Consider the following 21,511-nt stretch of genomic DNA (forward strand, 5'->3'; position numbering starts at 1 on the left):
GTGTCCAAAGTCTGGGCCTTGATTGGAACACCATATCATTGCTACCTCGAAGCATGACTATGATACCCCGCCCATCAACAAGAACATTGGAGGCGCGATACTAAATGTTTCTTGGTCAGCTATCCAAACACCGTTGTATGGGTAACATCTTGATTAATCCTTGCCTCTTATCTGATTGGTTGGGTGCTTGCTTTCCTACCCTGTATGTCATGTTCTGCTTGTCCATGGAAAGGATATACTCCTAATAATTGTGTGTAATCACAATTTTCCTTTCCATTTTTCTGTTTAATCTGATAATTGTGTTTTCCTTTCCATTCTTTTGTTTAACCTTTCCTGTAATCTGTCTTAACTAAGCAGAGATAATTCCCTGCTTAGGTAAGCACCTTGTTGTACCACTCTGTTTGTAAGACCCTGTTACTATTGTTGAAGACATTCTGGTAACCACCGATGGGTGAGAAATTTGCCAATTCGTTCGCCTCGTTCAACTAGCAGGAAAATTGCTCTCTTCGTCCCCCATCCTTGGTACCGACTTTGATGCCGGCATAGTGACAAGCTATTCACTGACATGCCTCCCTGTCGCGGCTATGCAAGATGTCACCACCCTTTCTACTTTCAACCCACATGGTGGGCCCATAACCCATAGGTCCACTAGATCGAAACCTGACTCCTCTTTACAACCCGGATTCTAATGTATACTTTGCACCTGGCTTAGTATGTGATTCACGAGCTAAATTCTATACCATTATTCATCCTGGAATCAAACACCATGTTATTCTTATTATTCAAACCCCCATTCCAGCTTCTGTCTAGTCATCGAATGGTTGCCTACCCGTTTGAAACTTTGGTACCATCGTATATTGCACTCAACGAATTCACTAAAATACAACTCATGGGGTACCTTGTGTATTTCCCATTGAGTTCACCGTCAGATGCCCAACTTTGTGGGAATGCATTCTTCCGGAGTTTCTCCCCTTGGTCGCGTTCATAGGACGATGGAGATCCCGAAGAAAGGAAGACGACTTGATCATGGTGACTTGAAGCAGAGAAATGAAGACATCAACGAAAGGGATCAACCTCTTTGAAAGGGCAGCCAAGACCGAGAAGACTCGTTAAGTCTTCGCTAGCATCACTTTTCCCCCCTTACTCCACCGCTTAAATCTCAGGATGAGATTTCTTGTAGTGGAGGAGAATTGTGACGCCCGGGTACTCAAGCTACAGTAACCCTCTGGTAATGATGCCACGTCACCCTGATTACTGTTGCTAATCTCGTGTTAGTTTAGAACCAATCCAGATTCAAATCCAAAATCAAGCAAACAATAAAAGTTTTTGAATATTGAAACTAAAATGTTCGGAGTGAACCAAATAATGCATAGGTAATTATGGTGGAGAAACCCCACCTTTATAAAATATTTAAATACTATTAGATGAATAAAACGGTAGCGAAAACTATTTCTAAATACTTTTAAATATTAAATAATTGCGAAACTATTTTAGTTTGGGTAGAAAGTTATTGTGGCATTAGAATAAGTAGTAATTATATTTTAGGAACTAGTTTTATATTTATAAAACTATAATAAATAGAAAATGAAACATAACAGTATAAAGCATGAGTAAAAGAAAAGAGAAACAAAACAACAGACCTAATCTACTCCACTTGGCCCATCTAACTGAAACCAGCCCAACTCCCCCTCTCATCTTCCACCTCCTGTTCACAGGAGGCTGGGTGGCTTCCCCTCACACGTCCATGGCCATGGATGGCCACGTGTCGGCCATCCAGCGCCTCCCCGTCGCCTACAAGTACTCCCCCGACCACCCAGGCCAAACCCTAGCGTTCTTTCCCTCTCCTCTCGCACCACTTTCCTCTTCCGCATACATGGCCGAACCACCACCGCCAAGCTCCTCGTCGTTGCCGTGGCCATGATGTCTACTACACAACCTTCTTCTTGTAGACGTTGTTGGGCCTGCAAGTGCACAGGTTTGTAGGACAGTAGCAAATTTCCCTCAAGTGGATAACCTAAGGTTTATCAATCCGTAGGAGGCGTAAGATGAAGATGGTCTCTCTCAAACAACCCTGCAACCAAATAACAAAGAGTCTCTTGTGTCCCCAACACACCCAATACAATGGTAAATTGTATAGGTGCACTAGTTCGGCGAAGAGATGAAGATACAAGTGCAAAATAGATAGTAGATATGGGTTTTGTAATCTGAAATAATAAAAACAGCAAGGTAACGAGCGGTAAAAGTGAGCTTAAACGATATTGCAATGATAGGAAACAAGGCCTAGGGTTCATACTTTCACTAGTGCAAGTTTTCTCAACAATAATAACATAGATAGAACATATGACAAGCCCTCAACATGCAACAAAGAGTCACTCCAAAGCCACTAATAGCGGAGAACAAACGTAGAGATTATGGTCGGGTACGAAACCACCACAAAGCTATTCTTTCAGATCGATATATAAAAGAGTTCGTACTAGAATAACACCATAAGATACAAATCAACCAAAACCCTAATGCCACCTAGATACTCCATTGTCACCTCAAGTATCCGTGGGCATGATTATATGATATGCATCACACAATCTTAGATTCATCCAACCAACATAAAATTACTTCAAAGAGTGCCCCAAAGCTACTACCGGAGAGTCAAGAACGTGTGCCAACCCCTATGCATAGGTTCCCGAGTGTCACGAAACCCGCAAGTTGATCACCAAAACATACATCAAGTGGATCAATATAATAACCCATTGTCACCACGGTTATCCCACGCAAGACATACATCAAGTGTTCATAAAAGACTCAATCCGATAAGATAACTTCAAAAGGGGAAACTCAATTCATCACAAGAGAGTAGAGGGGGAGAAACATCATAAGATCCAACTACAATAGCAAAGCTCGGGATACATCAAGATCGTGCCATAGAAGAACACGAGAGAGAACATGAGAGAGAGAGAGAGAGAGAGAGAGAGAGAGATCAAACACATAGCTACTGGTACATACCCTCAGCCCCGAGGGTGAACTACTCCCTCCTCGTCATGGATAGCACCGGGATGATGAAGATGGCCTCCGGTGATGGGATCCCCCTCCGCCAGGGTGCCGGAACAGGGTCCCGATTGGTTTTTGGTGGCTACAGAGGCTTGCGGCGGCGGAACTCCCGATCTATCTTCTGTTCTGGAAGTTTTAGGGTACGTAGGTATATATGGGTGCAGGGAGAACGTCGGTGGAGCTACGGGGGCCCCACGAGGCAGGGGGCGTGCCCAGGGGGGAGGGCGCGCCCCCCACCCTCGTGAGCACCTCCCGTATCTTCTGACGTGGGGTCCAAGTCCATTAGGTGGGTTTCCTTCCAAAAATAACTTCTCCAGTTGATTTCGTTCAGTTTTGACTCCGTCTGATATTCCTTTTCCTCGAAACACTGAAATAGGCATAAAACAACAAATCTGGGTTGGGCCTCCGGTTAATAGGTTAGTCCCAAAAATAATATAAAAGTGGATAATAAAGCCCAATACTGCCTAAAACAGTAGATAAAGTAGCATGGAGCAATCAAAAATTATAGATATGTTGGAGACGTATAAAGCATGCCCAAGCTTAATTCCTGCTCATCCTCGAGTAGGTAAATGATAAAGAAAAGAATTTTTGATGCGGAGTGATACTTTGGCATAATTTCAATGTAAATCTTCTTAATTGTGATATGAATATTCAGATCCGAAAGATTCAAGACAAAAGTTCATATTGACACAAAAATAATAATACTTAAAGCATACTAATCAAAGCAATCATGTCTTCTCAAAATAACATGGCAAAAGAAAGTTCATCCCTACAAAATCATATAGTTAGGCTATGCTTCATTTTCGTCACACAAAGTGTTGGGGAACGTAGTAATTTCAAAAAAATTCCTACGCACACGCAAGATCATGGTGATGGCATAGCAACGAGAGGGGAGAGTGTTATCCACGTACCCTCGTAGACCGTAAGTGGAAGCGCTAGCACAACGCGGTTGATGTAGTCGTACGTATTCACGATCTGACCGATCCAAGCATCGGACGTACGGCACCTCCGAGTTCAGCACACGTTCAGCTCGATGACGATCCCCGGGCTCCGATCCAGCAAAGCTTCGGGGATGAGTTCTGTCAGCACGACGGCGTGGTGACGATGATGATGTTCTACCGGCGCAGGGCTTCGCCTAAACTCCGCGACGATATGACCGAGGTGGAATATGGTGGAGGGGGGCACCACACACGGCTAAGGAACGATCCATAGATCAACTTGTGTGTTCTAGGGTGCCCCCCTGCCCCTGTATATAAAGGAGCAAGGGGGGAGGCCGGCCGGCCCTTGTGGGCGCGCCAAGGAGGAGGAGTCCTCCTCCTAGTAGGAGTAGGACTCCCCCTTTCCTACTCCTACTAGGAGGGGGAAGGAAGGGGGAGAGGGGGAAGGAAAGAGGGGGGTGCCACCCCCCCTCCTAGTCCAATTCGGACCAGAGGGAGAGGGGGCGTGCGGCCCACCCTGGCCGCCCCTCTCTCTTTCCACTAAGGCCCATGTGGCCCATTATCTCTCCCCGGGGGTTCCGGTAACCCTCCGGCACTCCGGTTTTCTCCGAAAACGTCCGGAACACTTCCGGTGTCCGAATATAGTCGTCCAATATATCAACCTTTATGTCTCGACCATTTCGAGACTCCTCGTCATGTCCGTGATCACATCCGGGACTCCGAACAAACTTCGGTACATCAAAACTTATAAACTCATAATAAAACTGTCATCGTAACGTTAAGCGTGCGGACCCTACGGGTTCGAGAACTATGTAGACATGACCTAGAACTATTCTCGGTCAATAACCAATAGCGGAACCTGGATGCCCATATTGGTTCCTACATATTCTACGAAGATATTTATCGGTCAAACCGCATAACAACATGCGTTGTTCCCTTTGTCATCGGTATGTTACTTGCCCGAGATTTGATCGTCGGTATCCAATACCTAGTTCAATCTCGTTACCGGCAAGTCTCTTTACTCGTTACGTAATGCATCATCCCGTAACCAACTCATTGGTCACATTGCTTGCAAGGCTTATAGTGATGTGCATTACCGAGAGGGCCCAGAGATACCTCTCCGACAATCGGAGTGACAAAACCTAATCTCGAAATACGCCAACTCAACATGTACCTTCGGAGACACCTGTAGTACTCCTTTATAATCACCCAGTTACGTTGTGACGTTTGGTAGTACCCAAAGTGTTCCTCCGGTAAACGGGAGTTGCATAATCTCATAGTTACAGGAACATGTATAAGTCATGAAGAAAGCAATAGCAATATACTAAACGATCAAGTGCTAGGCTAACGGAATGGGTCATGTCAATCACATCATTCTCCTAATGATGTGATCCCGTTAATCAAATGACAACACATGTCTATGGTTAGGAAACATAACCATCTTTGATTAATGAGCTAGTCAAGTAGAGGCATACTAGTGACTATATGTTTGTCTATGTATTCACACATGTATCATGTTTCCGGTTAATACAATTCTAGCATGAATAATAAACATTTATCATGATATGAGGAAATAAATAATAACTTTATTATTGCCTCTAGGGCATATTTCCTTCAGTCTCCCACTTGCACTAGAGTCAATAATCTAGATTACATAGTAATGATTCTAACACCCATGGAGTCTTGGTGCTGATCATGTTTTGCTCGTGAGAGAGGCTTAGTCAATGGGTCTGCAACATTCAGATCCGTATGTATCTTGCAAATTTCTATGTCTCCCACTTGGACTTGGTCCCGGATGGAATTGAAGCGTCTCTTGATGTGCTTGGTCCTCTTGTGAAATCTGGATTCCTTTGCCAAAGCAATTGCACCAGTATTGTCACAGAAGATCTTCATTGGTCCCGATGCACTAGGTATGACACCTAGATCGGAAATGAACTCCTTCATCCAGACTCCTTCATTTGCTGCTTCCGAAGCAGCTATGTACTCCGCTTCACATGTAGATCCCGCCACGACGCTTTGTTTAGAACTGCACCAACTTACAGCTCCACCGTTTAATAAAAACACGTATCTGGTTTGCGATTTAGAATCGTCCGGATCAGTGTCAAAGCTTGCATCGACGTAACCATTTACGACTAGCTCTTTGTCACCTCCATATACGAGAAACATATCCTTAGTCCTTTTCAGGTATTTCAGGATGTTCTTGACCGCTGTCCAGTGATCCACTCCTGGATTACTTTGGTACCTCCCTGCCAAACTTATTGCTAAGCATACGTCAGGTCTGGTACACAGCATTGCATACATGATAGAGCCTATGGCTGAAGCATAGGGAATATCTTTCATTTTCTCTCTATCTTCTGTTGTGGTCGGGCATTGAGTTTGACTCAACTTCACACCTTGAAGCACGGGCAAGAACCCTTTCTTTGCCTGATCCATTTTGAACTTTTTCAAAATTTTATCAAGGTATGTGCTTTGTGAAAGTCCTATTAAGCGTCTTGATCTATCTCTATAGATCTTGATGCCCAATATGTAAGCAGCTTCACCTAGATCTTTCATTGAAAAACTTTTATTCAAGTATCCCTTTATGCTATCCAGAAATTCTATATCATTTCCAATTAATAATATGTCATCTACATATAATATCAGAAATGCTACAGAGCTCCCACTCACTTTCTTGTAAATACAGGCTTCTCCAAAAGTCTGTATAAAACCATATGCTTTGATCACACTATCAAAGCGTTTATTCCAACTCCGAGATGCTTGCACCAGTCCATAAATGGATCGCTGGAGCTTGCACACTTTGTTAGCACCTTTTGGATCAACAAAACCTTCTGGCTGCATCATATACAACTCTTCTTCCAGAAATCCATTCAAGAATGCAGTTTTGACATCCATTTGCCAGATTTCATAATCATGAAATGCAGCAATAGCTAACATGATTCGGACAGACTTAAGCATCGCTACGGGTGAGAAAGTCTCATCGTAGTCAACCCCTTGAACTTGTCGAAAACCTTTCGCAACAAGTCGAGCTTTATAGACAGTTACATTACCATCAGCGTCAGTCTTCTTCTTAAAGATCCATTTATTCTCAATGGCTTGCCGATCATCGGGCAAGTCAACCAAAGTCCATACTTTGTTCTCATACATGGATCCCATCTCAGATTTCATGGCCTCTAGCCATTTTGCGGAATCTGGGCTCATCATCGCTTCCTCATAGTTCGTAGGTTCATCATGGTCAAGTAACATGACTTCCAGAATAGGATTACCGTACCACTCTGGTGCGGATCTTACTCTGGTAGACCTACGAGGTTCAGTAGAAACTTGATCTGAAGTTTCATGATCAATATCATTAGCTTCCTCACTAATTGGTGTAGTTGTCACAGGAACCGGTTCTTGTGATGAACTACTTTCCAACAAGGGAGTAGATACAGTTATCTCATCAAGTTCTACTTTCCTCCCACTCACTTCTTTCGAGAGAAACTCCTTCTCTAGAAAGGATCCGATTTTAGCAACAAAAATCTTGCCCTCAGATCTGTGATAGAAGGTGTACCCAATGGTCTCTTTTGGGTATCCTATGAAGACACATTTCTCCGATTTAGGTTCGAGCTTATCTGGTTGAAGTTTCTTCACATAAGCATCGCAGCCCCAAACTTTAAGAAACGACAACTTTGGTTTCTTGCCAAACCACAGTTCATAAGGCGTCGTCTCAACGGATTTTGATGGTGCCCTATTTAACGTGAATGCGGCCGTCTCTAAAGCATAACCCCAAAACGATAGCGGTAAATCAGTAAGAGACATCATAGATCGCACCATATCTAGTAAAGTACGATTACGACGTTCGGACACACCATTTCGTTGTGGTGTTCCGGGTGGCGTGAGTTGCGAAACTATTCCGCATTGTTTCAAATGTAAACCAAACTCGTAACTCAAATATTCTCCTCCACGATCAGATCGTAGAAACTTTATTTTCTTGTTACGATGATTTTCCACTTCACTCTGAAATTCTTTGAACTTTTCAAATGTTTCAGACTTGTGTTTCATCAAGTAGATATACCCATATCTGCTCAAGTCATCTGTGAAGGTGAGAAAATAACGATACCCGCCGCGAGCCTCAACATTCATTGGACCACAAACATCAGTATGTATGATTTCCAACAAATCAGTTGCTCGCTCCATAGTTCCGGAGAACGGCGTTTTAGTCATCTTGCCCATAAGGCACGGTTCGCAAGTACCAAGTGATTCATAATCAAGTGATTCCAAAAGCCCATCAGTATGGAGTTTCTTCATGCGCTTTACACCGATATGACCTAAACGGCAGTGCCATAAATAAGTTGCACTATCATTATCAACTCTGCATCTTTTGGTTTCAACACTATGAATATGTGTATCACTACTATCGAGATTCAATAAAAATAGACCACTCTTCAAGGGTGCATGACCATAAAAGATATTACTCATATAAATAGAACAACCATTATTCTCTGATTTAAATGAATAACCGTCTCGCATCAAACAAGATCCAGATATAATGTTCATGCTTAACGCTGGCACCAAATAACAATTATTTAGGTCTAAAACTAATCCCGATGGTAGATGTAGAGGTAGCGTGCCGACCGCGATCACATCGACTTTGGAACCATTTCCCACGCGCATCGTCACCTCGTCCTTAGCCAATCTTCGCTTAATCCGTAGTCCCTGTTTCGAGTTGCAAATATTAGCAACAGAACCAGTATCAAATACCCAGGTACTACTGCGAGCATTAGTAAGGTACACATCAATAACATGTATATCACATATACCTTTGTTCACTTTGCCATCCTTCTTATCCGCCAAATACTTGGGGCAGTTCCGCTTCCAGTGTCCAGTCTGCTTGCAGTAGAAGCACTCAGTTTCAGGCTTTGGTCCAGACTTGGGTTTCTTCTCTTGAGCAGCAACTTGTTTGCTGTTCTTCTTGAAGTTCCCCTTCTTCTTCCCTTTGCCCTTTTTCTTGAAACTGGTGGTCTTGTTAACCATCAACACTTGATGCTCCTTCTTGATTTCTACCTCCGCGGCTTTTAGCATTGCGAAGAGCTCGGGAATAGTCTTGTCCATCCCTTGCATATTATAGTTCATCACGAAGCTCTTGTAGCTTGGTGGCAGTGATTGGAGAATTCTGTCAATGACACTATCATCAGGAAGATTAACTCCCAGTTGAATCAAGTGATTATTATACCCAGACATTTTGAGTATGTGTTCACTGACAAAACTATTCTCCTCCATCTTACAGCTATAGAATTTATTGGAGACTTCATATCTCTCAATCCGGGCATTTGCTTGAAATATTAACTTCAACTCCTGGAACATCTCATATGCCCCATGACGTTCAAAACGTCGTTGAAGACCCGGTTCTAAGCCGTAAAGCATGGCACACTGAACTATCGAGTAGTCATCAGCTTTGCTCTGCCAGACGTTCTTAACGTCGTCAGTTGCATCAGCAGCAGGCCTGGCACCCAGCGGTGCTTCCAGGACGTAATTCTTCTGTGCAGCAATGAGGATAATCCTCAGGTTACGGACCCAGTCCGTGTAATTGCTACCATCATCTTTCAACTTTGCTTTCTCAAGGAACGCATTAAAATTCAACGGAACAACAGCACGAGCCATCTATCTACAACAAACATAGACAAGCAAAATACTATCAGGTACTAAGTTCATGATAAATTTAAGTTCAATTAATCATATTACTTAAGAACTCCCACTTAGACAGACATCTCTCTAGTCATCTAAGTGATCACGTGATCCAAATCAACTAAACCATGTCCGATCATCACGTGAGATGGAGTAGTTTCAATGGTGAACATCATTATGTTGATCATATCTACTATATGATTCACGCTCGACCTTTCGGTCTCCGTGTTCCGAGGCCATATCTGTATATGCTAGGCTCGTCAAGTTTAACCCGAGTATTCCGCGTGTGCAACTGTTTTGCACCCGTTGTATTTGAACGTAGAGCCTATCACACCCGATCATCACGTGGTGTCTCAGCACGAAGAACTTTCGCAACGGTGCATACTCAGGGAGAACACTTCTTGATAATTAGTGAGAGATCATCTTAAAATGCTACCGTCAATCAAAGCAAGATAAGATGCATAAAGGATAAACATCACATGCAATCAATATAAGTGATATGATATGGCCATCATCATCTTGTGCTTGTGATCTCCATCTTCGAAGCACCGTCGTGATCACCATCGTCACCGGCGCGACACCTTGATCTCCATCGTAGCATCGTTGTCGTTACGCCATCTATTGCTTCTACGACTATCGCTACCGCTTAGTGATAAAGTAAAGCAATTACAGGGCGTTTGCATTTCATACAATAAAGCGACAACCATATGGCTCCTGCCAGTTGCCGATAACTTCGGTTACAAAACATGATCATCTCATACAATAAAATATAGCATCACGTCTTGACCATATCACATCACAACATGCCCTGCAAAAACAAGTTAGACGTCCTCTACTTTGTTGTTGCAAATTTTACGTGGCTGCTACGGGCTTAGCAAGAACCGTTCTTACCTACGCATCAAAACCACAACGATAGTTCGTCAAGTTAGTGTTGTTTTAACCTTCGCAAGGACCGGGCGTAGCCACACTCGATTCAGCTAAAGTGAGAGAGACAGACACCCGCCAGCCACCTTTAAGCACAAGTGCTCGTAACGGTGAAACCAGTCTCGCGTAAGCGTACGCGTAATGTCGGTCCGGGCCGCTTCATCTCACAATACCGCCGAACCAAAGTATGACATGCTGGTAAGCAGTATGACTTGTATCGCCCACAACTCACTTGTGTTCTACTCGTGCATATAACATCAACGCATAAAACCTAGGCTCGGATGCCACTGTTGGGGAACGTAGTAATTTCAAAAAAATTCCTACGCACACGCAAGATCATGGTGATGGCATAGCAACGAGAGGGGAGAGTGTTGTCCACGTACCCTCGTAGACCGTAAGCGGAAGCGTTAGCACAACGCGGTTGATGTAGTCGTACGTCTTCACGATCCGACCGATCCAAGCACCGAACGTACGGCACCTCCGAGTTCAGCACACGTTCAGCTCGATGACGATCCCCGGGCTCCGATCCAGCAAAGCTTCGGGGATGAGTTCCGTCAGCACGACGGCGTGGTGACGATGATGATGTTCTACCGGCGCAGGGCTTCGCCTAAACTCCGTGACGATATGACCGAGGTGGAATATGGTGGAGGGGGGCACCGCACACGGCTAAGGAACGATCCGTAGATCAACTTGTGTGTTCTAGGGTGCCCCCCTGCCCCTGTATATAAAGGAGCAAGGGGGGAGGCCGGCCGGCCCTTGTGGGCGCGCCAAGGAGGAGGAGTCCTCCTCCTAGTAGGAGTAGGACTCCCCCTTTCCTACTCCTACTAGGAGGGGGAAGGAAGGGGGAGAGGGGGAAGGAAAGAGGGGGGGCGCCGCCCCCCCCCTCCTAGTCCAATTCGGACCAGAGGGAGAGGGGGCGCGCGGCCCACCCTGGCCGCCCCTCTCTCTTTCCACCAAGGCCCATGTGGCCCATTATCTCTCCCCGGGGGGTTCCGGTAACCCTCCGGCACTCCGGTTTTCTCCGAAAACGTCCGGAACACTTCCGGTGTCCGAATATAGTCGTCCAATATATCAATCTTTATGTCTCGACCATTTCGAGACTCCTCGTCATGTCCGTGATCACATCCGGGACTCCGAACAAACTTCGGTACATCAAAACTTATAAACTCATAATAAAACTGTCATCATAACGTTAAGCGTGCGGACCCTACGGGTTCGAGAACTATGTAGACATGACCTAGAACTATTCTCGGTCAATAACCAATAGCGGAACCTGGATGCCCATATTGGTTCCTACATATTCTACGAAGATCTTTATCGGTCAAACCGCATAACAACATACGTTGTTCCCTTTGTCATCGGTATGTTACTTGCCCGAGATTTGATCGTCGGTATCCAATACCTAGTTCAATCTCGTTACCGGCAAGTCTCTTTACTCGTTACGTAATGCATCATCCCGTAACCAACTCATTGGTCACATTGCTTGCAAGGCTTATAGTGATGTGCATTACCGAGAGGGCCCAGAGATACCTCTCCGACAATCGGAGTGACAAAACCTAATCTCGAAATACGCCAACTCAACATGTACCTTCGGAGACACCTGTAGTACTCCTTTATAATCACCCAGTTATGTTGTGACGTTTGGTATACCCAAAGTGTTCCTCCGGTAAACGGGAGTTGCATAATCTCATAGTTACAGGAACATGTATAAGTCATGAAGAAAGCAATAGCAATATACTAAACGATCAAGTGCTAGGCTAACGGAATGGGTCATGTCAATCACATCATTCTCCTAATGATGTGATCCCGTTAATCAAATGACAACACATGTCTATGGTTAGGAAACATAACCGTCTTTGATTAATGAGCTAGTCAAGTAGAGGCATACTAGTGACTATATGTTTGTCTATGTATTCACACATGTATCATGTTTTCGGTTAATACAATTCTAGCATGAATAATAAACATTTATCATGATATGAGGAAATAAATAATAACTTTATTATTGCCTCTAGGGCATATTTCCTTCACAAAGATGTTCCCAACTTCTATACCCCCGATGACAAGCAAAGTAATTGTTTCATACTTAAATAATCTCAAACTTTTTCAACCTTCATGCAATACATGAGCGTGAGCCATGGATATAGCACTATGGGTGGAATAGAATATGATGATGGGGATTGTGTGGAGAAGACAAAAAAGGAGAAAGTCTCATGTTGACGAGGCTAATCAACGGGCTATGGAGATGCCCATCAATTGATGTCAATAGGAGGAGTAGGGATTGCCATGCAACGGATGAACTAGAGCTATGAATGCTCAACAAAAGAAAACTAGTGGGTGTGCATCCAACTTTCTTACTCATGAAGACCTAGGGCATTTGAGGAAGCCCATCGTAGGAATATACAAGCCAGGTTCTATAATGAAAAATTCCCACTAGTATATGAAAGTGATAACACATGAGACTCTCTACATGAAAAGCATGGTGCTACTTTGAAGCACAATATATGAGACTCACTACATGAAGAACAAGGTGCTACTTTGAATCACAGGTGTGGAAAAAAGATATAGTAGCATTGCCCTTTTCTTTTCTTTTTTTGGGCCCTTTTTTTATTTTGGCCTTTTTTTTGGGCAATGCTCTAATAATGATGATCATCACACTTCTATTGATTACAACATAAGGATTACAACTCGAAACTTAGAACAAGATATGACTCTATATGAATGCCTCTGGCGGTGTACCGAGATGGTGCAATGAATCAAGAGTGACATGTATGAAAAATAATGCATGGTGGCTTTGCCACAAATACGATGTCAACTACATGATCATGCAATGGCAATATGACAAAAGTAATGTATGTCATGATGATGATGGAAGTTGCATGGCAATATATCTCGGAATGGCTATGGAAATGCCATAATAGGTAGGTATGGTGGCTGTTTTGAGGAAGATATAAGGAGGTTTATGTGTGACAGAGCGTATCGTATCATGGGGGTTGGATGCACCGGTGAAGTTTGCACCAACTCTCAAGGTGAGAAAGGGCAATGCACGGTACCGAAGAGGCTAGCAATGGCGGAAAGGTGAGAGTGCGTATAATCCATGGACTCAATATTAGTCAAAAGAACTCATATACTTATTGCAAAAATTTAGAAGTCATCAAAAATTCAAGTACTACGCGCATGCTCCTAGGGGGATAGATTGGTAGGAAAGGACCATCGCTCGTCCCCGACCGCCACTCATAAGGATGCACAAGCCAGGTACACTTCATGTTTCAAATTTGTTACATCACTTTAACCATACGTGCATGCTACGGGATTTGCAAACTTCAACACAAGTATTTCTCAAATTCATAATCACCCAACTAGCACGACTATGATATTATCACCTCCATATCTCAAAACAATTATCAAGCATGAAACTTATCTTAGTATTCAATTCACTCAAAAGAAATTTTCACATATCTTGAACACCAAGTATATTAACATTGAGCAAATTACCATGCTATTAAAGACTCTCAAAATAATCTAAGTGAAGCATGAGAGATGAAATAGTTTCTTTAAAACAAATCCACCACCGTGCTCTAAAATATCTAAGTGAAGTACTAGAGCAAAAATTATCACGCTCAAAAGATATAAGTGAAGCACTATGAGCAAAACTATCAAGCTCAAAAGATATAAGTGAAGCACATAGAGTATTCTAGCAAATTCCAATTCATGTATGTCTCTCTCTCAATAAAGAATTCAGATCTTGGTACATTATTCAAACAGCAAGAAAATCAAGAGAAAACTACAATGCAAGGATAGCAAAACTCATGTGAAGAAGCAAAAACTTAGGCTCAACCGATACTAACCGATAGGTGTTGAAGAAGAAAGGTGGGATGCCTACCGGGGCATCCCCAAGTTTAGATGCTTGAGACTTCTTGAAATATTATCTTGGGGTGCCTTGGGCATCCCCAAGCTTGAACTTTTGTGTCTCCTTAATTCCTCTCATATCATGGTTTCTCTTCTTTTTATCAAAAGCTTCATTCACAACAAACTCAACAAGAACTCGTGAGATAGGTTAGTATAAACCAATGCAAAACCTTATCATATTATACTGTAACAAATCACTTAAATTATTATTCAACATTGAATACTAAATGCCTCTGCATATTTAATACTCCTATCACCAAATAGAATCATTAAACAAGCAAACATATGCAAACAATGTAACCATAACAGCAATCTGCCAAAACAGTACAGTCTGTAAAGAATGCAAGAGTATCAATACTTCCCTGACCCCAAAAATTATGAACTAAAATTCCCACTGTAATAAATTTATCAGAGCTCAATATGCAAAAATATTCAACGTTATACCATGATCTGACTTTTCTAGGGAATTTTTGCAACAGCGGTAAACTTTCTGTTTTCAAACAGCAACATGCAAACTAGCAAAATAAGCATGGCAAAGGCTATCCTTGACTTTTTTATTGAAACTAAAAAGGCAAAACACTAATATAACTAACAGAAAGCAAAAACTAACAAAATAAATTGACGCTCCAAGCAAAACACATATCATGTGGTGAATAAAAATATAGCTCCAAGTAAAGTTACCGATGAACGAAGACGAAAGAGGGGATGCCTTCCGGGGCATCCCCAAGCTTAGTTGCTTGGTTGTCCTTGAATATTACCTCGGGGTGCCTTGGGCATCCCCAAGCTTAGGCTCTTGCCACTCCTTATTCCATAGTCCATCGCATCTTTACCCAAAATTTGAAAACTTCAACCACACAAAACTCAAAACAAAACTCGTAAGCTCCGTTAGTATAAGAAAATAAAATCACCACTTAGGTACTGTAATGAACTCATTCTAAATTCATATTGGTGTAATATCTACTGTAATCCAACTTCTCTATGGTTCATACCACTTAATACTAGCCATAGATGCATCAAAATAAGCAAACAACACATAGAAAACAGAATCTGTCAAAAACAGAACAGTCTGTAATGATCTGTATAAAACGTATACTTCTGGAACCCCAAAAAATATGAAATAAATTTTTGGACCTGAGTAATTTGTCTATTAATCATATTCAAAAAGAATCAACCTAAAAGCACTCTCCAGCAAAAAATGGTAGCTAATCTCGTGAGCGCTAAAGTTTCTGTTTTCACAGCAAGATCACATAAACTTCACCCAAGTCTTCCCAAAGGTTCTACTTGGCACTTTATTGAAACAAAAGCTATAAAACATGATTACTACAGTAGCATAATCATGTGGACACACAAAAACAGTAAGCATAAATATTGGGTTGTCTCCCAACAAGCGCTTTTCTTTAATGCATTTTAGCTAGGCATGATGATGACAATGATGCTCACATAAAAGATAAGAATTAAAACATAACGGGAGCATCATGAAGCATATGACTAGCACTTTTAAGTATAACCCACTTCCTATGCATAGGGATTTTGTGAGCAAACAACTTATGAGAACAATAATCAACAAGCATAGGAAGGTAAAACAAGCATAGCTTCAAAAATTTAAGCACATAGAGAGGAAACTTGACATTACTGCAATTCCTACAAGCATAGGTTCCTCTCTCATAATAATTTTCAGTAGCATCATGAATGAATTCAACAATATAACCAGCACCTAAAGCATTCTTTTCATGATCTACTAGCATAGAAATTTTACTACTCTCCACATAAGCAAACTTCTTCTTTATGGCATACGTATCATCACAATAATCATCATACATAGGAGGCATGCTTTCATCATGGTAAATTTGCTCATCAAAGCTTGGGGGACAAAAAATATCATCTTCATCAAACATAGCTTCCCCAAGCTTGTGGCTTTGCATATCATTAGCATCATGGACATTCAAGGAATTCATACTAACAACATTGCAATCATGCTCATCATATAAAAACATTCTATAGATTTCTTCTTCTAGTACTTGAGCACAATTATCCTTTCCATCATACTCACGAAAGATATTAAAAAGGTGAAGCGTATGAGACAAACTCAACTCCATTTATTTTGTAATTTTCTTTTATAAACTAGACTAGTGCTAAAACAAGAAACAAAAAGATTCAATTGCAAGATCTAAAGATATACCTTCAAGCGCTAACCTCCCCGGCAACGGCGCCAGAAAAGAGCTTGATGTCTACTACACAACCTTCTTCTTGTAGACGTTGTTGGGCCTGCAAGTGCACAGGTTTGTAGGATAGTAGCAAATTTCCCTCAAGTGGATGACCTAAGGTTTATCAATCCATAGGAGGCGTAGGATGAAGATGGTCTCTCTCAAACAACCCTGCAACCAAATAACAAAGAGTCTCTTGTGTCCCCAACACCCCCAATACAATGGTAAATTGTATAGGTGCACTAGTTCGGCGAAGAGATGAAGATACAAGTGCAAAATAGATAGTAGATATGGGTTTTTGTAATCTGAAATAATAAAAACAGCAAGGTAACGAGCGGTAAAAGTGAGCGTAAACGATATTGCAATGATAGGAAACAAGGCCTAGGGTTCATACTTTCACTAGTGCAAGTTCTCTCAACAATAATAACATAGATAGAACATATGACAAGCCCTCAACATGAAACAAAGAGTCACTCCAAAGCCACTAATAGCGGAGAACAAACGTAGAGATTATGGTCGGGTACGAAACCACCACAAAGCTATTCTTTCAGATCGATCTATAAAAGAGTTCGTACTAGAATAACACCTAAAGATACAAATCAACCAAAACCCTAATGTCACCTAGATACTCCATTGTCACCTCAAGTATCCGTGGGCATGATTATACGATATGCATCACACAATCTCAGATTCATCCAACCAACATAAAACTACTTCAAAGAGTGCCCCAAAGCTACTACCGGAGAGTCAAGAACGTGTGCCAACCCCTATGCATAGGTTCCCAAGTGTCACGAAACTCGCAAGTTGATCACCAAAATATACATCAAGTGGATCAATAGAATAACCCATTGTCACCACGGTTATCCCACGCAAGACATACATCAAGTGTTCATAAAAGACTCAATCCGATAAGATAACTTCAAAAGGGGAAACTCAATTCATCACAAGAGAGTAGAGGGGGAGAAACATCATAAGATCCAACTACAATAGCAAAGCTCGGGATACATCAAGATCATGCCATAGAAGAACACGAGAGAAAACACGAGAAAGAGAGATCAAACACATAGCTACTGGTACATACCCTCAGCCCCGAGGGTGAACTACTCCCTCCTCGTCATGGATAGCGCCGAGATGATGAAGATGGCCTCCGGTGATGGGATCTCCCTCCGGTAGGGTGCCGGAACAGGGTCCCGGTTGGTTTTTCGTGGCTACAGAGGCTTGCAGCGGTGGAACTCCCTATCTATCTTCTGTTCTGGAAGTTTTAGGGTAAGTAGGTATATATGGGTGCAGGGAGAACGCCGGTGGAGCTACGGGGGCCCCATGAGGCAGGGGGCGCGCCCAGGGGGGAGGGCGCACCCCCCACCCTTGTGAGCACCTCCCATATCTTCTGACGTGGGGTCCAAGTCCATCAGGTGGGTTTCCTTCCAAAAATAACTTCTCAAGTTGATTTCGTTCCGTTTTGACTCCGTCTGATATTCCTTTTCCTCGAAACACTGAAATAGGCATAAAACAGCAAATCTGGGTTGGGCCTCCGGTTAATAGGTTAGTCCCAAAAATAATATAAAAGTGGATAATAAAGCCCAATATTGCCTAAAATAATAGATAAAGTAGCATGGAGCAATCAAAAATTATAGATATGTTGGAGACGTATCAGGCCACCGGCCTCCCCACTCCATACTAGCATGAGCAGAAGAACTGACACATCGCGCTGGTCCTCTCCACCCCTTGGGTTCGTCGCCTCGCTGCCCCAACTCGTCGCCATCATCCCATCTTTGTCCTCGGTGCCTGGAGCTACTCGTCGCCGATTTGCTGCGACCAAGTCATCCCCAGCCTCGCCGTCCCCTACTCTGCGACCGTTGTGAGCCCCCGCACCTTTCCCCCTTATACTTGCCTTCTCTTTCGTCTTCTAGGGCGTAGCTCCGCCATGACCGCAAGCTCCCTGCCTCCGGCCATGTTGTCATCGTGGACAGCGCATGACCTGGGCCAAATCGAGCACACCGTAGACGCCACCTAGCTGCTTTGCTTGCTCGAATTTGAGCCAGAGCACCACACTCGCGCACATCCGAGCTCCTCCCGCCGCTCTGCTTGTCGCTGCTATTGCCACCAGCCACCTCCGGCCAACCCGTCACTGCTAGCGCTGCCGATGCCCTATGCATGTGCCGCCCACGCCTTGCCTCCCTCACGTGTGTGTGCTGTTGCTACTGCCTCGCGCCCGGCCCAATCCTCCTTCCACTGCCCATGATGTCTGCCCGCGCGCCTCGCCGCACCTGCCGAAGACCTCCCTTGCCCGCACGCCTCCCCCCATGCTCACCCCCTGCGCATGTGGTCGCGCCCCCAGTCGCCTCCCTGCTCGCGCGCGACGCCGCAGGGCGCCGGTGCTCATCCCGCGCGTGCCGACAACAGCGCCGGCCGCGCCCGTCGCCCCCCGTGGCACGCGCTGCCAGTCCGTGCGGCCCCTCGCCGGCCGCGCCTTCCGCTGCCACTCCGAACACCCCTCCACCGCCTCCCTGGCTCTGGCCGTCGGTGCCTGCTGTGCCGTGCGTGTCGGCTGGGGGGAATCCCAGCCGAGGCCATGGCCTCGCCCTCGATGGGCGCTCGCGCCTGGTAACCACTCACCCGGGCACCCGTTTGGCCCTATGGGCCACTGCCCAGTGGGGCCCCCACGCCCTTGTTTAAAAAAAGGGAATTATAAAAAAGAGAGAATAAAAAATAATAATTAATTAATTAATTATCTAAATTAATTAACTTAATTAATCCTGATTAGACTAACCTAATCACTAATTAAACTAATTGATCTGTTTTAGTTAATCACAGTCAATGACAGACGGGCCCCACTTCCCTGTTTGACCAGTCAACGGTCAACGCTGACTGCTGGCGTCACGCTGACATCATGATGACACAATAAACATTTTTGAATTAAATTAATTCTGTTATTTCTAAATATGATTTAAAACTTTAAAAATTAATATAAAATAAACCGTAGGTCTGTTGAAAAAACTTTGTACATGAAAGTTGCTCAAATCGACGAGACGTATCCGAATACGCAACCCGTTTGTCCACCACACATCCCTATCATAGTGAACACGCAACTTTTCCCTTCAGGTTCATCTGTCCAAAAACGCGAAACTCTGGGGATACTTTCCCAGATGTTTCCCCCCTTCACCGGTATCACCTCCTACTGTGTTAGGGCACACCTGGCACCGTTACTTGTTATGTCATGCATCGCTATGCATCTATTTGCATTGTATTCATTGTTTCTTTCCCCTCTTCTCTCCGATAGACTACGAGACCGATGCTGCTGCTGCCTAGTTCGACTACGGAGTTGACGACCCCTCCTTCTTGCTAGAGCAACCAGGCAAGCCCTCCCCCCTTGATCACCAGATATCGCCTATTCTTCTCTCTACTGCTTGCATTAGAGTAGTATAGCATGTTATTGTTTCGATTGATCCTATTCTGTTGCATAGCCTGTCATTGTTGCTACAGTTGTTGATACCTTACCCGCAATCCTAAATGCTTAGTATAGGATGTTAGTTTATCATCATTGGCCCTACATTCTTGCCAGTCTGCCTTGCTATACTATCGGGCCGTGATCACTCGAGAGGTGATCACAGGTATATACAATACATACCTACATACTATACAGATGGTGTCTAAAGTCGGGTTGGCTCGTTGAGTACCCGCAAGTGATTCCGATGTGGGGGCTGAAAGGACAGGTGGCTCCATCCCGATAGAGGTGGGCCTGGGTTCCCGATGGCCCCCGACTGTTACTATGTGGCGGAGCGACATGGCAGGTTGAGACCACCTAGGAGAGAGGTGGGCCTGGCCCTGGTCGGCGTCCGCGGTTACTTCAAAATAACATGCTTAACGAGATCTTGGTATTTGATCTGAGTCTGGCCACTGGCCTATACGCACTAACCAACTACGCGGAAAAGATATGGGCACTCGACGTCATGGTATCAGCCGAAGCCTTCGTGACGTCAGCGACTGAGCGGCGTGCGCCGGATTGGACCGTAAGCCTGCTCTTGTATTAAGGGGGCTAGGTCTGCTTCCGGCCGCCCTCGCAACATGCAGGTATGCAATGGGCGATGGGTCCAGACCCCTGCACGCATAGGATTTAGACCGACATGCTGACCTCTCTGTTGTGCCTAGGTGGGGCTGCGACGTGTTGATCTTCCAAGGCCGGGCATGACCCAGGAAAGTGTGTCCGGCCAAATGGGATCGAGCGTGTTGGGTTATGTGATGCACCCCTGCAGGGAAGTTTATCTATTCGAATAGCCATGTCCCTCGGTAAAAGGACGACCCGGAGTTGTACCTTGACCTTATGACAACTAGAACCAGATACTTAATAAAACACACCCAGACAAGTTCCAGAGACAACCCGGTGATCGCTTTTCCACGGGGCGACGAGGGGAGGATCGCCGGGTAGGATTATGCTATGCGATGCTACTTGGAGAACTTCAATCTACTCTCTTCTACATGCTGCAAGACGGAGGCTACCATAAGCGTAGTCTTCGACAGGACTAGCTATCCCCCTCTTATTCTGGCATTCTGCAGTTCAGTCCATCGATATTGTCTCTTTACACATATACCCATGCATATGTAGTGTAGATCCTTGCTTGCGAGTACTTTGGATGAGTACTCACGGTTGCTTTGCTCCCTCTTTCCCCCCTTTTTTCTCTTCTTCCCCGATGCCGCAACCAGACGTTGGAGCCCAGGATCCAGACGCCACCGTCGACGATGACTCCTACTACACTAGAGGTGCCTACTACTACGTGCAGGCCGCTGACGACGACCAGGAGTAGTTTAGGAGGATCCGAAGCAGGAGGCCTG

This window comes from Triticum aestivum, chromosome 6B (genome assembly GCF_018294505.1).
Source record: "Triticum aestivum cultivar Chinese Spring chromosome 6B, IWGSC CS RefSeq v2.1, whole genome shotgun sequence".
NCBI classification, from domain to species: domain Eukaryota; kingdom Viridiplantae; phylum Streptophyta; class Magnoliopsida; order Poales; family Poaceae; genus Triticum; species Triticum aestivum.